Below are 21840 nucleotides of genomic sequence, written 5' to 3' on the forward strand. Positions count from 1 at the left end.
AGATGACCTCTAAGGTCCCTTCCAGCTCTTAATCTATGAGCCTTAGGAACCACCAGCAAGACCCAGAGGAAAAGGCTCAGGATTTGGAGACAGACAACATAGGTCCAAATATGCCACTTACTTCCTGTGGTAACCAAGTCACTGAACCTCTGTGAGTCTCAATTGCCTCACCTGAGACTATAGGCCTCTATGCTCCTAAGGTTCCTTCCTGTTGTAAGTCTATGTTGCTATGACAATGACCAAGTAATTATGAGATCATGAGACTGGGAGAAGAGACAAAGCAACCAACCCCATAACTAACAGCTATAAATGGCAACCATATCTAAGTAAGGAATCTGATTTGAAGGTAAAAGAGCAAAATTCCTTCCTATAATGCCAAAATGTATTATCCTTTGACCAAGCAATACCACTACAAGGTGTATATCCCAAAAAGATTTTTTAAAAAAGGAAAAGGACCTACATGTACAAAAATATTTATAGCAGCTCTTTTAGAGGTGACAAAGAACTGGAAACTGAGGGAATGTCCGTTGACAGGGGAATGGCTGATTGTGATGGAATATTCCTATACTCTCAGAAAAATCTGGAAAGATTCACATGAACTGATGCAAAATGAAGTGTGCAGAACCAAAACATTGTACACAATAACAAAAATCAATAATGAACTATGAATGACTTAGTTATTCTCAGCAATACTAATTCTCAGCAAGAGAATTCTAAAGGACTTACGATGAAAGGTGCTATCTCCAGAGAATGAACTGGTAGAGTTTGAATGCAGATGGAAGAATACATTTTCTTTACTTTATTTTTCTTTTTTGTCTGTGTTTTCTTTCACAGCATGACTTACGTGGAAATGTGTTTTACATGACTACATATGTAGAACTTATATCAATTTCCCTGCCTTCTCAATAAGGAGGAGGGGAAGGAGGCATGGAGAGAATTTGGAATTCAAAATTTGAAAAAAAAAATATTAATATTGTTTTTACGTGGAATTGGGAAAAAATAAAATATGGAATTAAAGCTAGAGAATTGCAAAGCTCATCAAACTGCTTTTCTCTTGGCTATACATTACTAAGCCAGTCATTCACTCACCTAGCTGTTGTGAAACAAAATGTAGCTTAAAGCAGCACAGCTTAGGCTGAGTCTTTCTTTAAGCTAGCTTACCTGAATATCAAAGCAACTATGAATTCCCTTATCTGCTTTTTCTTATGAAGTCAGAGGAGGCAACAGAAAATAACATGTCCTCATTAGCAGTTTCACCTGTATAATTGCAGAGGTGATGCTAAAATAATGTGTGTTCTGGAGCTCTTGGCTAATGAAATCAATTCTTTCTCCACCTATAAGGAATCATTCAGCTTAAGCCTTCTGTCAGCTGACTAGTTCTAAATTTCATAGCTCCATTAGAATATGCCTGACTTTTGAGAAGTTCCCTAATTTAGTGGATCAGGAGATTACATCGAATATTCTTGTTGCAATAGATGCAAACTGCCACCACCACCACTTTGAACACCATCTCCTCTCCAACCCATACAGAGAAAGTCAAATCCTGAACCCAAAGCCTTAAGAAAAGCAATGTCATACAAATCATTAGAATGTTTCTAGACTAGCTCCTACATCCATCACTGAGGAAGCAAATCATTCTGCAGAAGTAGCCCCCTTTCCTCATCCTCACCAATAATAACCCCTGACCAGCAGCAATCAACAATTGTTGATAAGCACAGAAGCCCTAAGAGTGGTGGTACTTCCTCTCCCACCCCTACCCCACCCCTAAAACGGTCCCCTCTAGAATATCACTTTACCCTTAGACTCCTCACAATGGAAGTACTCTCTGCCCTTAAGGCCTCTTACTCTGTTTGGCTGATTCCTAACAGAAACACCATTTTAAGAGAAATGCCTAGGACAGCCATCTCTTCATTCCTCTATTGGATCCCCTTCTGAATCTCCAAACTTTCTCTATCATACCCTCTTTCAATACCTTTTCTCTCTTTTCACCCCTATTTGAATTCCCTCTGCTTTTTAGTAGAGTAATGTCTTCCCTCATTAGAATGTGAACTTCTTGAGTACCAGGACTACATTTCTTTCTGCTCATATCTATATTCCCAGCACATAGCACAGTGCCTGGCACATAGTAGTGCTTAATAAATACTTGATAGTTTTTGTCAATAGTTTTTCAGGTCAAGGTGGGAGAGAGAAGCCAGGAACTTGCCTGAGCTCTCCCCAGTTTCCCTTTGAAAAAAACATTAAATTAAGTCTCTAAACAGATTCTGGAGTGACAGACCCAACAAAAAAATTGAGTGAAACATTTTCCAGCTTATACTAACTTAGAAGGACTTCAGAAAAGGTCTGTCTCACTTGGGTAAAAGGAGAGTGTAGGCCAGGGAAGATGGTGTCTGGGCAAGCCAGCAGGAGGCTCTTAGACATAGCACAGATCAGCAACTGAGTCCCCCTCAGTCCTGGTTCAGCAGGCCAGCAATGAGACCTCCACCCCAGCACAGAAAGCAAATTGTGAGCCATGGAACCCCAGCACAGCAGACAAGCCATAAGTACCTGTAGCCCAGCATGGAAAGTCAGTGACCAGACCCCTAGTCCCCAACATAAGAAGCTGGGTTAGTGTCCCCTGTGCTCCAGGAGCAGAGCTCAACTTTAGTCACGAAATAGACTGAAAAATGAGTAAGAAAAAGAAGAGATCCCTAACCATAGGAGGATACTATGGCAACAGGGAAGATCAAAACACAAACCCAGAAGAAGACAAAAACATCACAGTACTTACATTTGAAGACTCAAAGAGGAATATAAATTGGTTGCAAGCCCAAAAAGTCCTCTTGGAAGAGGTCAAAAGTCAAGAGAGGTAGAAGAAAAAATGGGAAAAGAAATGCAAGTTATGAAAGAGAATTATGAATAAAAGAGTCAACAGCTTGGAAAAGGAAGCATAAAAATTAACTGAAGAAAACAATTCTTAAAGAATAGAATTAGCCAAATGGATTTTAAAAATCCACTGAAGAAAACAACTCCTTTAAAAGTAGAATTACTCGTAAGATGCTGGCTGGAAAACAGGAACTTGCCTAAGCTTACCCCCAGGTCCTTGCAAACACCTATAAAAAATGGCTCTGAACAAATTCTAGAACTTCAGAACCCATGAAATAGCAGAGGGAAGCAGGGATCCAGCCCAGGACAGCCTGGATGGTCGCTAGGTAAGGTCTATTGCAGGGAGCTGAGAGCAGAGTGGAGCAGAGCCCAGCGTGGGCCGTACCAGGACCAACCAGATCAGGAGCTGGGCAGAACAGGCCCTAGCACCCTGAATCAGTGAGCTGTGGCAGTTACCAGACTTCTCAACTCACAAACGCCAAAGACAACAGAGCAGGTTAGTGGGAAAAAACTGCTGGGACAGAGTGAAAGGAGTTTGTGATTGGCTACTGCCCCAGGGGTGGCAGAAGTGGTGCAGCTCTGAGGCTGCTTACAGAGATCCAGCTGCAGTTGCTTCTGGCCCCAGGTCCACCTGGTGGGAGGAAATAAGTGGCAGATCAGAGCGGGAGTGCAGAGCCTGCTTGTATCTGAGTCACAGTTCAGGTTGGCAGTTTTTGGGGGAGAAGGAGCGCTGGTGTGGCACAGCTTGCTGTGTAGAAATAGCTCTGAAAACAGCAGCACAACCCTTCAAGCTTGGGACAAAGTACTCTCTACTCTACAAGCAGTCATACCCCGATGAAAAACTCAAGGGTCAAGTAAGTTGGCTGGGAACGTGAACAGGGACTTGAACTTAGACTTTGGAATATTTTTTTAGTGACAAAGAAGACCAAAACATACAACCAGAAGAAGTCAACAGAGTCAAAGAGCCTACATCAAAAGCCTCCAAGAAAAACATGAATTGGTCTCAGGCCATGGAAGAGCTCAAAAAGGATTTGGAAAAGCAAGTTAGAGAAGTAGAGGAAAAATTGGGAAGAGAAATGAGAGTGATGCGAGAAAACCATAAAAACAAGTCAATGACTTGCTAAAGGAGACCCAAAAAATACTGAAGAAAAGAACACCTTAAAAAATAGATTAACTCAAATGGCAAAAGAGCTCCAAAAAGCCAATGAGGAGAAGAATGCCTTGAAAGGCAGAATTAGCCAAATGGAAAAGGAGGTCCAAAAGAACACTGAAGAAAATACTACCTTAAAAATTAGATTGGAGCAAGTGGAAGCTAGTGACTTGATGAGAAATCAAGATATTATAAAACAGAAACAAAGCAATGAAAAAATCGAAGACAATATGAAATATCTCATTGGAAAAAGCACTGACCTGGAGAATAGATCCAGAAGAGAAAATTTAAAAATTATTGGACTACCTGAAAGCCATGACCAAAAAAGAGCCTAGACATCATCTTTCAAGAAATTATCAAGGAGAACTGCCCTGATATTCTAGATCCAGAGGGTAAAATAGAAATTGAAAGAATCCACCTATCACCTCTTGAAAAAGATCCCAAAAAGATTAACTCCTAGGAATATTGTTTTAAATTCCAGAGTTCCCAGGTCAAGGAGAAAATACTGCAAGCAGCCAGAAAGAAACACTTTGAGTATTGTGGAATAATCAGAATAATACAAGATCTAGCAGCTTCCACATTAAGGGATGGAAGGACTTGGAATGTGACATTCAGGAGATCAATGGAGCTAGGATTAAAACCAAGAATCACCTATCCAGCAAAACTGAGTATAATGCTCCAAGGCAAAATATGGATTTTCAACAAAATAGAGGACTTTCAGACTTTCTCAGTGAAAAGACCAGAGCTGAATAGAAAATTTGAGTTTCAAACACAAGAATCAAGAGAAGCATGAAAAGGTAAACAAGAAAGAGAAATCATAGGGGACTTACTAAAGTGGAACTATTTTGTTTACATTCCTACATGGAAAGATGATGTGTCTGTGTGGCCAGAATGGCCTTTGTTTTCTTTGAATGGCTCAGTTTATCTCATTGGGCCCTGCTGGGTGCCAGGCCTGCTGCTCCTCTTCTGGGGCAGGAAGCCCAGAGACCATGCCTGGGAACAGAGAACTTCCTGTGTGATGAGTCATGGGGCTGGCTGAGGGGAGGTGTTGACCACCTCCCATTGATCCACGCCCTATTGCGTGTTAACCTAGGGGAAGGCACCAACTCAAGAACCAATCGGCCCTGGTCATTCAGGCGGCACTTGATGATGTCAAAAATTCTGTAAGAGGGGAGAAGACGGCTTGAAGCTTCCCTTTTTCCTTTTCCAGTTGGAGCCCGAGACGCTTACAGTCGAAGCTGATGCAGGAGCTGCCGGTAGCAGAGCTGACCCACATGTGGAGCGAGGAGTGCTGAGCAAGGACTGGAGGCCGGTGGGTAATCTTCTTACCGTAGAGGGGAAGCATGTACATGATTTTGCTTTATACCATCATGCTTCTCTGTGGCCTCCTGGTTACTCTTATGAGGCGGACTTATTGGGCCTGGAAGCTTTTGATCAAAATATCAAAATGGGGACGCTGGTTTGTGGGTCTGTTACTGTGGAGTTTAAATACATGGTTTAGTTCTTCTGCCTTCTACCTAGAGAATTCCTTATATCCTGCGGTTCCGAACCTTTCAGGCATATATATGATTCTCTTTGAAATCATAAATTCTGCCTTCATAATACAGTATGATTCATGAGACCTCAGTCTTAGGGTAGCTGAAGGGAATATACATACATATATATGTATGTGTGTGTGTGTGTGTGTGTGTGTGTGTGTACAGAAAAAGAGAGGGAGAGAGAGAGAGAGAGAGAGAGAGAGAGAGAAGGCACAGGGTAAGTTGAGTATGAAGGGATGATATCTAAAAATATAAAATCAAATTAAAGGATGAGAGAGGAATATACTGAGAGAGGGAGAAGGGGAGAGATGGAATGGGGTAAATTATCTCACATAAAAGTGGCAAGAAAAAGCAGTTCATTGGAAAGGAAGCGGGGGCAGGTGAGGGGGAATGAGTGAATCTTGCTGTCATCGGATTTGACTTGAGGAGGAAATAGCATACATACTCAATTGTGTATCTTACCCCACAGGAAAGAAGGAGGAAGGAGATAAAAAAGAAGGGACGATAGAAGGGAGGGAAGATGGGGGAGGAGGTAATCTAAAGTAAACACTTTCCAAAAGGGACAGAGTCAAGGGAGAAAATTGGATAAAGGGGGATAGGATAGGAAGGAGCAAAATATGGTTAGTCTTTCACAACATGAGTATTGTGGAAGGGTTTTGCATTATGATACACATGTAGCCTATGTTGAATTGCTTGCCTTCTTAGGGAGGGTAGGTGGAGAAGGAAGAGGGGAGAGAAGTTGGAACTAAAAATTTTAAAAGCAGATGTTCAAAAAAAAGTTTTTGCATGCAACTAGGAAATAGGATATACAGGCTATGGGGCATAGAAATCTATCTTGTCCTAAAAGAAAATAAGGGAAAAGGGGTGTGCGGGGTGACAGAAGGGAGGGCTGACTGGGGATTGGGGCAATCAGAATATATGCTATCTTGAAGGTGGCGGGGGTGGGGAAGGCAGATATGGGGAGAAAATTTGTAATTCAAACTCTTGTGAAAATCAATGCTGAAAACTAAACATATTAAATAAATAAGAAATCTGGAAAAAAAATAAAGGTACACAGGTATTTCAACCACAAAAAAAAAAATCCTCTTTGAGCTCTTCCAGGAATGCTTTTTGGGCTTGAGACCAGCTCATATTCCCTTTTGAGGTTTCAGATGTGGGTATAGTGTCAATGATGTCCTCTTCTGAATTGGTATTTTGATCTTCCCTGTCTCCATAGTAAGAATCAATGGTCCTTGTTTTTCTGGATTTCTCCTTCATGATGGCTGCCTTTTTCATGGCTTTTTCAGTGGATCTTTACCTTGTTACCTGGGAGCTATTTCCCAAGCTTCTTGTGTTGAGAGCTAGAGTCCTGGTTGCTGGTTTTGTGTGCTGTGACCTCTGGTTTTATCAACTAGAGGGTATACACTGCTGCTGCTCACCTGGTGCTGAGCTGAAGCTGACTAGTGTGTACCAAGGATTGAGGCCCAGTGAAGTCTTTCTAAAGAGTTTCCCCTGGTGTTACAGTGTGAGGTGTGGGGGAAAGGTAGTCTACCTGCTGGAAGTCTCCTCTTCCCTTAGGGCTGTGCTATAGCACCAGTGGTCTCAGGCCTTGTCTGTGCTTGTGTCAGCTAATTCTGCTAGCTGTGCAAACACATGCCTGGTGTGCTGGTATTGGTGTTTGCTGGCTCCATCCCCCTGGGGCTCAGGAACTCCCACTGGTCTGCTAAGGCGGGGCTTGCTGGGATGACTCACTTCCTGTACTGGTCTCCTTCCATCATCTCTAGAGAGTCCACTCTCAAGCCTCCAGAGCTAAAAGGCTACTGAACCCCCACTTTTGGCTCCTCTATTCCAGGGTATTCTCTGGTTATTCAAGGGAAGGATGAGAGCTATTTTACACAGTCATCATTGTCTTTGGAAATTCAAGAAGGTGAGCTTCAAACCTTTAGACTGTGGGCTGATAGCTCCAGCAGTAGCTGCTGCCACTGCCTCAGGCTTCTGTCTCAGCTAGCTCCAACAGACTCGTGCACTGCACTGAGAGGCATGGAGATTGCCACCACAGCCAGCAATTCAACCCTGGGCCTGCTCCCACTCCCACTCTGGTATGGTTTACTTCCAAGTGCCCCGCGCTCTCTTAGCCCAGTTCACTGTCTGGGTTCCACTCTAGTTTGATTTTTAAAGAAAAAAATAGGGTAAAGTAATACAGATGGAAAAATGGCAAATTACCTAATCAATGATGAAGTCATTGAGAATTGGGCAAATTTTGCTTTGTATTTAAGGAAGTTCAATAGATCAGATGGTGGAAAGTTTCTCTTTCAAGATCACATGGTACAGTATCACTTCCATATTGTTGCTTCATATAGAGTACACATGGGATACTACATGAATAAAAAGATTTCTAGGAAAGAAAACTTCATGTCTTCAGAGAGGAAGATAAAAGACAGATGCCAGAAGTAAATACGTTCTTCTCAGAGAAAAGAGAAGAAATAATAAAAGAAACCAGAATTATAGAGCAGATATTCAAGAAAAAGGAACTTTAAAAGAAGAGAGGCAAAATAGAGGTCCAAATATCATTCATGTCAGAAGTGACTGCCTTGTAGGCTCACTGATTTAATTTCAGGATAGGGTGTCAAATGTGTGTGTGTGTGTGTGTGTGTGTGTGTGTGTATGTGTGTGCACAATCTTTGTTTTAATTTATGCTAACTTCCACACTTCTGACATGACATGGCCTTGAGTTTGGGTTTGAGGCCCATGGTTGACTCACTTCTTAAAGAGGCCTATTCACTGGATGGGCATTACCTCACTCTCAGTGAGTACCTAAAAAAGTCCTTAGCCTAAAAGGGCCAGGGTCTCCCATTGAATCCTGGGTCATCTCCAGTCTTCCTGATGAATATCTGGTCACTGGATCCCAATGGCTCTAGAGGAGAAAGTGAGGCTGGTGACTTTGCACAGCCCTCCCTCACTCAAATCAAAGTCAACTGCAAATCACGTCATCATTTCCCTGATATCATGGTCCTCTTCAAAAATGAAGGGCAAACACAACCAGTGAGTAGACCAAGCTGCCTGAATGGGGACCCAGCTGGTTGGGTAACTCAGCTCATCCTGTCCTTCTCCCTCTCCCTTTCCCTCTCCTTCTCCTTCTCCTCTCCAAAGGAAGGTAAATTTTGATGGCCAGAAACTGCCCACTTAACTTGGGGTTTACTGGTTGGATTTTTTTTGGTAGGACTTCTTTCTCACTTTCTCTTTTTGTCTCTTTCTCTCTCTCTCTCTCTCTCTCTCATTCTCTTCCATTCCTTTCCCTTCCTTCTCCTCTCTTCTCCTCTCTTCTCCTCTCTTCTCCTCTCTTCTCCTCTTTTCTCCTCTCTTCTCCTCTTTTTCTTTCTTTCGTTTCTTCCTTCCTTCCTTCCTTTCTTTCTTTCACAAAACCTTAAACCCAGTTCACTCTGAAGCTCATAGATTGGGCGACAATAGGTCCCCACCCAAGCTCCACTTAATGGCAATATTTTGGGACCTCCTGGCTTAGAGTGAATGTCAACAGTAACTGTTTCTCTTGGGAACAATGACCTCGAGGGTCTTCCCCTCTCAGCTTGATTTTTTTCTTTTCTTTTCTAATTAAAGGGGCCATCCCTTGACTCACTTCTTAAAGAGGCCTATTCACCAAATGGATGTTTTGCCTCACTCTAAGTGAGTATCTGAAAAGGCCTTAGCCTAAAATCACTTATAACACTGCTAAAGGTTACAACTCAGCAAAAAGTACTACTATTAAGTAAAAAGTATGGGAGGAAAGGGTCTTTAAAATTGGAGTTGTAAATATGATTTTATTTTATCATGTGAAATAAGAGTGATACAAAGGCAACAAGAGAATCATGGTGTAACAATCCTTCTTGTGTAAGCAAAATCATAAAAATGTTTTAGAAAATAAAGAAAACAATTAAAATTCAATGTCAAAAAGAGAAAATTGAAGATATCAGGGAAAGGAAGAGGGAAGCATTGATATTAATATCTAATTTGATAGTAGATAAAAGGAAAAGCAATGTGAGTAAGAATGAAGGGGAAAAGATAAAATATTCAGGAGTGAAGGCAAAATTCCAATATTTATGATAATAAATGGCACATGACTTAGTTATTGCATTGTAAGAGATAGTGGAGGTATACACCTGATAACTGTTAGAAGAGCTAGACATGAGTTTATCTATCCTCGATGTCTTTGGGGGTGGTAGAAATAAAATAAATTTGCTCAAAGAGCCATTTTCTCCTTACTTTCAAAAACTGGAGAGGGAGTTTATATTAAAAATACATGCTGTAAAATTTACAGATATAATTAAATGGAATTCTTACTACATTTATTATAATTTATCATAAACTGAATATGTAAGCTTGTAGAATATGTAAGGATTGTAAAATTAATAAGATTTTATTCTGCACATTAAATGTAATATACAAGAAACCCAAAGTATTAATAAAATTAATAGATTTTAGGATCAAGACTTTGAAAAAGTGCTATCACTTTTTGCATTAAAATGCAGCTTATATTTTTAAGAACCCCTTTGAATCATGTGTTTGCTCATATATGCCAATGGATAATGGAATCTATTACACAATACTTCAGGAAAATCATTCAAAGTCAATAAGACAAGTTATAGCTTAGTGCTTCATATTCTACCAATTGTTGACATAATTAAGTGAATAGCACAATTAGAATCACTATTTTGTTAGTAGTGATACAGGTGATAAAACTGAAGTACTCTTTACCTAATTAAATGACTGTGAAGAGCCAATTCATTCTTTATGGGGAGAATTAAACACGCAAGAAGCTGAGCCAATTTTCTTTGTCAAACAACTGTGTCCCATTTTTTCTCTAATCTGACTTTATTACCATGAACTTTTAAAATGCATAAATCTTGCTTTATTTGGAATACTTTAAGCACTAAGATTATAAACATTGTATTAGATTCTATATTTACATATAATGAATGTTTTGGAAAAGAGCAATTTCTAAGGTTATCTAGACTCAAAATATGTATATTATAATGGCTAATATTTTTAGTAGTTTGGAAAGTTAATATGGAGCTTAAACTTTGAAGTCAAGGGATAGCCAATTATTAATAACTAATGATAGGAAAAAAGCTCTGATTAAAGATATTACTAATCCCACACTGCTAGGACCCACTCTGCCCTTTTAACTTTACCAGAACTCTAACCCCACATCTTTTCTACAATGCTTGCTTCTAAATATACAAAGAAAAAGTCAGAAATCCAACATAAGAAGCCATTCTCAAAAACAAATTCAATAAATACATTAGCCATTAACTGCTATATTCAAGGCACAGAAAGGACAGAAAGATGGATGGAAGGAAGGAAGGAAAGAAGGAAGGAAGGATGGAAGGATGGAAGGAAGGAAGGAGGAAACAAGCATCATTAAGCTCCCAGTATATGCCTAGAACCATTGCCTCATCTCAAGGAGCTTACATCCTACTGGAAGGAATATAAGGAAGAAAGAGTATAAACTAGATGAAATCAAGAAAACTATCATTTGGGAGGTAGAACTTGAGATAAATGTTAAAGTCAGAGATACCAAGGGATGAAAATGAAGCACAAATGAATTCCAGTCATAGGGGCAACCTAGATAAATGGACAGAATCCATTGTTAGAATGTCAAGTTCTGGGAGCCATTAATAGGCCAGTTTGGGTTGAATGTGTATGTATGTGTACACACACACACACACACGTATGTGTATACATATATATATACACACATATATACACGTACATATGTGTATATTCATCCACATATGCATTCGCATATATATTCATATATATATATGAATAAGAATAATATGAGATAAAAATGAAAATGTGAGTGAGAACAATGTTTTGTAGGGTTTTAGATTCCAGACTCTAAAGTTTGCTAATTATTACCGGGGGCAACAGGGAGCCTCTTTTTTTGGTCAGGGAATTACATGGCTAGACCTCTGTTTTCATTTGGTAGTTTTGGACTGAAGAGGGGGGAGATACTAGAAGTAGGGAGAACACTACTGAAGTATTCCAGATGATGGGCTGATGAATTATGGTTTTGTCCACATGAATGGAAAAAAGGGAAAGGATATAAGACATTTTGTGAGGATTGAATCACCAAGACTTGACAAATGATTAGATACAGTAAGGCACACAGAAGGAAAAATCAAGGTCATAAACCTGAGTGACTTGAAAGACTGTGATGCTCTCAACAAAAATGAGGGAGTTTTGAGAAGGCAAAATAGAGAGGAAAATAATGACTTTATTTTGGACATGTTGAATCTCAGATTCTGGTGGTTGATAGGATGATACTTAGCAGGTACAAAGTGAGACTAAACTTCATAAACAATATAAGTTGTGAATGGATTAATTCTGATAGATTTGAAAAGATTATTGAACTGATGGGAGCTGATGAGATCACCAAGATGGTAGAGGCTCCTGAGAGACACCCATTATTAGTGGGTGGGAAAAAAATAATGTAGGAAAATTGATATCAAAGTATTACTTAGACAGATAAGAAGAGGATCAAGAGAGGAGTGTCATGGAATGCAGGTGAAGAGAGAATACCCAGGATATGAGGGTGGTAGATTCAATTCAATACATTTAATAAATATTTATTAAAGACCTACCATGTGCCAAGCACTGTGACAAGTTCTGAGTACACAAATAATTAAAAGAAACACAGTCCTTGCCCTCAAGAAGCTTATAATATGATGGGGGAAAAGAAAACAAAAAAAGAAGTAGGAAAGGGGAGGGGGAAGGACACCAGGGGATACCTGGAACAGAGGTATCTTATTCTGTGGAGTTCAAATCAAGCAGAGGTGCAGGTGGAAAGGAAAGCTTTGGGAGGAGTTCTGTGCTCCACCCTCCAGGCCTCTAGTCAGAGGTGAGAAGAGAGTAGGAAACTTGTTGAGTATCCAAGGCTGAGTTAAACAGAAGGATGATGAGATTTCAGGTAATCAACTTAACCTTATGGAGGCATTGGAGTTCAAGTTAAGATAGAATGTCAAAAGATGCAGAGGTAAAGTAGAATGAGTACTGGAAAAAAAGGCCGTTAGACTGATCATTATGTGCCTACCTCTTGTTGAGGGAATTGACGCAGTTATTGCCTAAAGGACTTTGAATGCTACTTCTGGATATCAATCATTTCACAAGCTTAACTGAAAGCAAGTTGCTTTTGATTATATTCAACAAACTCAGCAGTATTTACCTATTAAATATTAGACTATTATTGTTTAGTGAGGTAATGTGTGCTTTATTCCAAAAGTAATTCTTTAGGGTTTTTTTTTACCTATTCATAACATCTCTAAGAATGTCTACCACTACTCTTCTAGTGAAAAAGTGCTATCTTTCACTAAGTACGTTAGGATCATGGACAGAATGGTTCAGAGGAGGAGGAACCCCCTCCCCCTCAACTCCATACTCATAGAAAGAAGGTGGGAACACACACGATATTCTGACCCTTTTGCCCACTCCCTCATTTTTGTGGGTCAAGAACCTTCAAGTTTCTTGACTGTGGGGCAGAAATGGCTGTTAGTACTGCAGAAAACCACAAGTTACATTAATCCTGATAAGATGGAAAACCATCAGGGCTTATTATCTGCACAGATATTAAATTCTCTGGTCCGGTGGGCTTTCACATCCATTCCAGATCTCCAGACTTTGCTATCTGCCTTGCTGATGCACTGCAAGACACACCAAACCTTCCTATCCATGTTTGTTATCTGGTCTGCTGGCAAAAAGTTATGTAACCTCAAATCAAAATGTTACATAAATTATCCAGCATACCTCATACCCAATCTAGTAAACCACATGGCTCCAGAGTTGAGTGACACGTGTTTAAAATACTAGTAAAAGAAAATCTGCCTAATAATTAGAGATGTCTGAAAATGGAATGGAAATGCTTTAGGTGTAGTAGGTTCTCAGTTACTAGAAATTTCCAAGTGTAGGCTAAATAACCGCATATAAAGGATATTATAGATAGAATTCATGAAATATAGTATGTCAAACCAATAGAATTACTCCTTTTGTGGTTTTCTATCAGTAGATAAAAGCAATATGGTGCAATAAAACTATTATATCTTAGTCAAGCATTAACTTTTTCGGAAGAACGTCATAAGGAAGTCAAGGCTCAACTATTTTTCACTTTGATGAAGTCACACAGCTGGTAAAATGGCAGAGCCAGAACTGGACTGTAGACCTTGCCTCTACATCCTAGATTTTTTCCACTATAATATATTAATATCACAAACAAGAGTTACTGGTATACAAAGTGACATCTATTAGTATCATGATCAAATGAAAGGAAATATATCTCTAAACACATGATATTGTTAGACAGACCTTGGCTCCGTGCTTACTTTAATTATGATATGTTAAGATGGGAAGATACACAAGTGCCCTCTACTGTCAGAAATTTTCAAAATCATTCAGACAACATAATGGATTAATAATTACTATCCCCTTAACTGCCTATACTATATTACTTTTAAGTCAATTAATATGTCTTTGCATTTTTAGAATTTATCACTAAGTGAATTTGTGTTTACTTCTTATAATATATAAGGCAATACTGGTTTGTTGTTGTTGCTTAGTTGTCTCAGTCATCTGTGATCCCGTTTGGGGGTTTTCTTGGCAAAGATACTAGAGTGGTTTGCCATTTCCTTCTCTAATTCTTTTTATAGGTGAGGAAACTGAAAAAAACAAGGTGGGCTTTCCCACAGTCAAACCTCTAGTAAATGTCAGAGGCCAGATTTTAACACAGGAAGATTAATCTTCCTAACTTTAGGCTGAATGCTATATCCACTTCACCACCTATCCTCTCTAGTATTTATTATGCTCAGATAACATATTAGGTCAGATATAAATAAAGTGCTATTGTGCATAAATATTGTTTGTGTCATAACTGTAAACAAATATGCAATTTAATCAGTCTATATTAGATGATATTTAATGGTGGGTATTCATTTTCAGAATTCTAAAGAAAACATTCCGTATAAAACATTGTCTTCTCAAATATTTTCTCCTATCAACAATGACATGAAAAAAATGCTAGAGCATGAGTATCACTAATATTTAGAGAAATGTAAAATAAAGCAATTTTGAGGCTCTACTTCAGAGCAATCGTACTGGCAAAGACGACAAAACAGGAAAATAACAAGAAGAAGGATTTCTTGAAAATCGAAGTAATAGAACACTGGAAGGAGCCACTATGGGAAGTGTTGAAGTCTTTATGCTAGAAATGGTTAATGTTTGCTTATTGTCTCCTTCACTGGATTGTGAGCTCTTTGAAGGCTGAAACTGTTGCCTTCTTTTTTTTTTTTTTTTTAATCCTTCATTTCAGAGTCCGGTGATTCTTAAATTAAATTCTTAAATTGCTTTTTTTAATATCAGATTCTGATTTTAATATCCAAGAAATAAAAAAAAATAGCAGCTAAAGCAGTTGTTTTATTCCTTGTATTTTTTTTTCTAGGAAGGATCAGCGCTGACAAGATCCTATTTGGTATTTTAAAATGGTTACTGGTTAACAATGTTTGCGATAGAAAAAATGAAAGAAATATGAACAAATATCAGAATGGTTAGTATACATTTAAAATAATAGTATCTTAAAATTTTAGAGCTTAAAAACACAAAAAACACACACAAAAAAAATTTTAGAGCTGAATGGGACCTCTGAGATAATTTATGTCGACCTTCTCATTTTATAGTTTTACAGTTGGTTTATTCAAATTTACTGAAACTGACCTCCTTCTTTTACTCTCTGCTTTGTACATAATATTTCTTTAACATATAGTGTCTTTAGTGACCTTTAGAAGTAACAACCTTAATATTAAAATATTGCAATATTTTGTAGTTATATAACATTCTTTGTTTCAGAATTAATCATCATTCCAATTCATATCTCAACTCTTTAGAATAAAGATCAAATCAAGGTTGTTCTTCACCATTTTGACTTTGCTTGTAAAAAAAACAAAACAAATCACTTAGCTCTTTCAATTAACACTGTGTATAAAAACCCATTGGTGAGAAGATAATGATCCATTATTCATTATGAATTATATTTATGTAAAGTCATTTGACTCATTTTCCCTCTTCTCTGGTCTGAATGCTAACACTGGGAATTTATGGAGCCTACAACTTTAAAGGTTGTAGGTAATAAATTATAGGAACATGTAAAAAAATTTTTGCTATTTTCATCCATTGTCCCTCATGGTGCTCAGCATAATGCCTTATGTATCAAAGGCATTTAATAAGTGTTTTGAGAATTCAGTATATCATAGTCAAGCACGTAAAAAAGATACGCATTTGTACTAGAGATAGCCCAGAATCCTTAACCCATGAATTTGGGAATAGCAAGGCTCCCCAGACCACTGATCTTGCTTCCAAGTTGATTACCAACTACCAAGACAGCAGCTCCAGGATTACTAGTCCTACTTCCAATCTAGTTCTTGTAGCCATCATCTCGGAAAACAACCCCCATAGTGAGGCAGCCTGTGAACTGCTTCTGTGGGTGCTGCAGCCACAGCTATTAAAGGCCCAGAAAGGAAAGTTCTTGCTAAAAAGGTTCTTTTCATTGCCAAATGATTTAAAATCAAAGACAAATAAGATTTTATCAGTTAAAGTCATTGGCATAAGAGCTTTATTGTGTGTTTGTTTGGTATGACATGTAAAAATTGCTTTATCAACTGAAAACTGTCTTCCGTACCATTTAATTGAAAGAAATGTTTCTGCAAATTATAAGATTTGTCAGAAGAAAGATCATTTTTCCTAGCGGAGATATTTATAATGAACAGATTTGGGTCTAAGGAAGAAATAAAGGTGAAGAAGATAAAAAAAATATGGAAACTTGTGAGATGAGGACTAATGTTATAGTCTCTGGGGAGGACATTAGATAAAGGAGCTCAGAGATAGTATTCAAGTCTCCACAAAAGAAGAAATCTGCTTTGGTGGGTGCAGATCTTCAGTAGTTTGTGGTGGAGTCAAATTCCATAGTGTTTTTATAGGCTTGCTAATGGACCTAATTCTTTTTCCTTTGCATCCACTTTTTTTGAAGGGATTGTGCCTATGTCTCACCATTAACAGTCATTTAGACCATGTTTTATAATATGCAATAGAATGAACTTGCCTAGAATTGTTACACATGCCTCTGAGTCTAAGCCAGGGCATGAGTAAAAAAATAAAATAGCAATAATAAAATTAAATAAGAAGTTAACAAATGATTGAGTTAAGAAGAAATGTTTATAGAAAAAAGATAGTGCCTACCCATAACCTAGCAAAGTGTTGTGGCTATAATTATACATGATAAACTCACCATATTTTAAAAGCTAACAGACTGCAGATTCTGAAGCTACAAATATAGATCCCAAAATGTCCTTGGGAATTCAACAAATAAATTTTGCTGGACCTGGATCATTATCACAGGGATAACACTTGTCCAGAATTGTCTGAACATAATAAATCATTATAAATTAAAGATGATTTTAACGTTCTTCACCATACAAAATATTTATAATTGCCAAGCTAGCTGGAATTTTAATAGTACAAAATATAAAACATTTTGCAGAAGAAATTAAAATACCACAGGAACAGATTCAAGTGCAAATCATCCCTGTTGCCTGTTGGTCCCTGGGCTGTCTCAAAAATATATTCAGTGATCCTTCAAGGAATGAGCTTACCTCCTAATATTTGTGATTCTTTTTAAAAAATTTTTATTGTATATCACAAACTCCCTCCCTCCCAACAACACCTCTCTCACCCCTTGAGAAAGCAAGAAATGTGATACCAATCATAATTGTGAATCATTTAAAACATATCCATATTAGCCATGGTGCAAAAAAGAACAAGAAAAATAAAGTGAAAAAAATTATGCTTCAGTCTACATTCAGCCTCCATCATTTCTTGCTCTGGAGAGGGAGAGCATTTTTTGTCTTAAGTTTCAGAGTTATCTTGCATCATTGTATTGGTCAGAATAGCTAAATCATTCACAGTGGATCACTGTGAAATATTGCTGTTGTTGTGTACAATGTTATTTTAGTTTTCCTCACTTCACTTTGTATCAGTTCAAATAAGTCTTCCCAGTTTTTTTTTTCTGAAGCCCTCCCACACATTATTCTGTCATGATCATATACCACAACTTGTTCAGCTATTCCCCATATGATGGACATACCCTCGATTTCCAATTATTTGCCACCACAAAAAGAACTGCTATAAATATTTTTGTACATATAGGTTCTTTTCTTTTGCTTTGATCTCTATGGGATATAGACCTAGGAGTGGTATTGCTGGGTCAAAGGGTATGCACAATTTTAAACTTTTTGGACATAGTTCCAAACTGCTTTCCAGAATGGTTGGACCAGTTCACAACTCCACTAACAATGGATTAGTATCCTGATTTTTCCACAAGGCTTCCACATTTGTCATTTTCTTTTTCTGTTATATTAGACCATCCAATAGGTGGGCTGCAGTACCTCAGAGTTGTTTTAATTTGTATTAAAGGCTATAATAAATAGTGACTTAGATAATTTTTCCTGTAACTAGACGTAACTAATTTCTTCTTCTGAAAAGTTCATATCCTTTTTTAATTTATCCATTGGAAAATGACTTATATTCTTACAAATTTGACTCAGTCCTCTATATATTTGATAAATGAAGTCTTTGTCAGAGAAATTTGCTGTAAATTTTCTCAGGTCACTGACTTCCTTTCAATTTTTACTGCATTATTTTTGTTTGTACAGAAACATTTTAATTTAATGTAATCAAAATTATCTATTTTACATCTTGTAATACTCTCTGTCTTATCTGGTCTTAAATTCTTCCCCAATCAATTTATCTGACAGGTAAATTTTTCCATGCTCCACTAATTTGTTTGAGATTACCAATTATGTCTAAATCATGTACCCATTTTTAGTTTATCTTGGTTTACTATGTGAGACAATGGTCTATACCTAGTTTCTGCCAAATTGCTTTCCAGTTTTCCCAGCAATTTTTGTCAAACAGAGATTTCTTTTCTCAAGAGCCTGGATCTTCGGGATTAACAAACACTAGATTACTAGGGTCATTTACCACCATATATTGTTCACCTAATCTATTCCACTGACCCACCACTGTATTTCTTAGACAATACCAGATTGTTTGGGGTTTTTTGTTTGTTTGATTGTTTTGTTTTCTTGTGAGGAAACTGGGGTTAAGTGACTTGCCCGGGTCAGAGTAGGGACCGCTACTCCCTACCCCAGCTTCAGCCAATACAGATCCCAAACTGCTTAACAATGTAGTCTTAGAGGATTATCTGGAAGCATGGGGAGTTAAGAGACTTTCCCATGATCACACAGCCAGGATATGACAGAGGACAGAATTGAACCCACATATTTCTGACTCATAGGCTAGACTCTACCTAATGTACCATCCTTCCATGAATTGTAAATTTATCAATATTCCCCATTCCAATCAATCCATCTTCTTCTCTTGTATAATTTTCCTGGTACTACTTCTATGCATCTACTCATGCTGTTGATCTCGGTTAAGATATTTCCTCCTCTACTTTTTGCCAATGTTTCTAGTACTTTCTCCACCAAAACTCCTTTTTTCTGACACAATAGGTAACTAAAACAAGTATAGGGTTGCATGCTCATCTGGTAGGGGCCTGTTTTTTCTGCTCCGGGTACTGTATTTGTGATTGTAACTATAGAAATGTTGCTCTATGAGGTGTTCATGAGAAAGTTTCTACCACATTCTTTACCAATGTGGCTAGGGAGGCCTAACTGTTATAAGCACCCGTGATTAAGGACTGTCTACTCCCCAGGCTGCCAGGAACTTGAGACATTAGCCATACACACACAAAGAAATACAGGGATATAGAACAAAGTCCAAAGACTTCCAAGTGAATTCTGAGTAAATCACAGTTCTAGAAATGCTTAAGCAGGAAAACTATACACCTCACCTGTATTGACATTTTTTGTTTCTAAAATATTTCTCAAAATTTCTTCTGTTGTTTTTGTATTTTAATTCATCCAGTAACTTTTCTTCATAAAATTATTATTTTGATTAGAAAAGTCTAGCATCATGATTAGGTAACCAATGCTAGGCAGTGACCTAAAGGGGCTGGAAAACTGAGCCAATCTCTATCCTGTACCTCCTTTCACAGTTTGTCCAGGATTCAGCTTTGGGCACAGCTTGACTTATCAAGAAGAGAAGTAGATTCCCCACTTCTTACACTCATTGGCTCATGACCCCATCTGCTTTAGATGTAATTCTGTTTGTAGAGTTTCTTCCAAAGGGTAGATAAAGCCAAAAAGGTACCAACATTTTAAAACTACATTTGTAGCAGCTGGCACCTGTAGCTTGATTAGTTGGCTTTAATTATAGTTCATATCTTATCAGAGGGAGGTGTCTTTTTCTCTGACAAATCTTTGGAGAGTCCAGTTTTCCTTACTCTACATTCCTTTATAGTAGAAAAATACTCCTACTGCTCTTTCAATTCTTATACTTCTGGACTAAAACAAAAAGCTTCCTAAGGAAAAGGGGAGAAAATGAAAGGTGAGGTGTTGTTTTTGGTTTGATTTTTGTCTTACTGTGTTCCATTTTTAGCCAGCAGACTATGTTCACTTTCCACCCGACTACACTTTTTTGGACTCCATCATGCCCTTTGAAATTCATCATTGGGAAACATCACCATTCTGCAAGATCGAATCAACCTTGGTACTCAGACCTCATCACTACTCTCTGTCCCTCTGATCTGGGTGCCTTCTTTCCCTCCCGCTCTCCATCCCTGCTTTTCAGATTACTTTTGGTGTTGTCTTCTCCCATCAGATTGTGCTTAATAAATGTCTGATTGAATGAATGATTTTTTCTCCCCAATAAGAACCTGCACGTTCACTTTATGTCTCTTCACTCTCCTTTCTATCTTTCATCTGCATTTCATAGCTATCTTCTTAGGCAAGATTGGATTCCTGCCAGTTTTTTTTCCCAAAAATCCAAACTTTGTTTCTAAACGTGAAAAACCTATATTGCCCAAAGTATGAGATGGTCTGGGTGACATTTTAAAATAGTCTATCAATATGCCATTGGGGTAGACACTGGTGTTTATTTATGTTCAATGTCTCTGCTTCCTCACTAGACACTCTCTTCTCAATCTCTTGCAATCTGGTTATCACCACTCTAACACTATAATTGTTCTAAGGTTTCTGACTCATTGAGTACCTTCCCTTAATGGAAATTATTTTGTTTCCTCCTAACAGGTATCTAAGGGATTTTATATACAGATTTATTTAGACCATATAATCCATTTTTTCTCTTCTATTTCCTTCTTACCTCCTCCTTCTCTGTCTCAAAAATAAATGAGAATATTCCTTAACTGTACCTTCTAGCTCCTTTTTCTCTCCCCATAGTCCTATCCAAAGTTTCAACTACCTACTAACGGCCTTCTAAGTAGCTAAGTGAATAAAGTACTAGACTTGGAGGCAGGAAAACCCGAGTTTAAATCCTTCCTCAGATACTTACTAGCTATGTGACCCAAGTCACTATACCTCTCTTAGTTTCAGTTTCCTCCATAAAAATGGGGATATTAATGTCACTTGCCTTGTGAAGTTGGTATAAGCATCAAATATAAAACATTTATTATCACCTCCACATGGATGACTACTAAATCTGCCTCTACAATCTTGACCTCTTTTCTGAGTTCAATCAAAAAGCATATCTCCACCTAGACGATCCAACTGTACTCAAAAACTAACATTTTTATATACTAAAATTATAATCTTTGACTTTAAATTCTTCTTTTAACATTGCCATTTCTGCTTTTATCACTACTATTCTTCCCATATCCTATAGTTACAAATGTAGGGTTATCTTTAACTCTTTCCTCTCTTTGCTTACTGATAAATTTTCATGCAGTTTTGATTTCTTCCATATAACATCTCTGGCATCTGATTCCTTCTTTCTATTCACATCTGATTATGAGCAGTATTTAAAATAGGGTTTGGAATTTAGTAAGTACTTAAATCTTGTGAACTCGCTGACTAGTCTGAGAGAGCTAACTTATTGGATGAGATTCAGTATAGAGAAAAAATAAAGTTTAGAACAGGGATGTCAAAATCAAATAGAAACAAGGACCACCAATCACAATGGACACATACTGGCTTAGTTTTACAATGTAATGTTATCTATGTTTCATTATATTTTTACTCATTTTGTTAAATATTTCCAAATTACATTTTCATCTGATTCTTGTCGTACTTGGAATGTGGCAGGTCTAACTCTTTTACACCACCATTTTAAAATAGTGGAGTGATTTGGTTAGGAAAT

This window comes from Trichosurus vulpecula, chromosome 4, assembly GCF_011100635.1.
Source record: "Trichosurus vulpecula isolate mTriVul1 chromosome 4, mTriVul1.pri, whole genome shotgun sequence".
NCBI classification, from domain to species: domain Eukaryota; kingdom Metazoa; phylum Chordata; class Mammalia; order Diprotodontia; family Phalangeridae; genus Trichosurus; species Trichosurus vulpecula.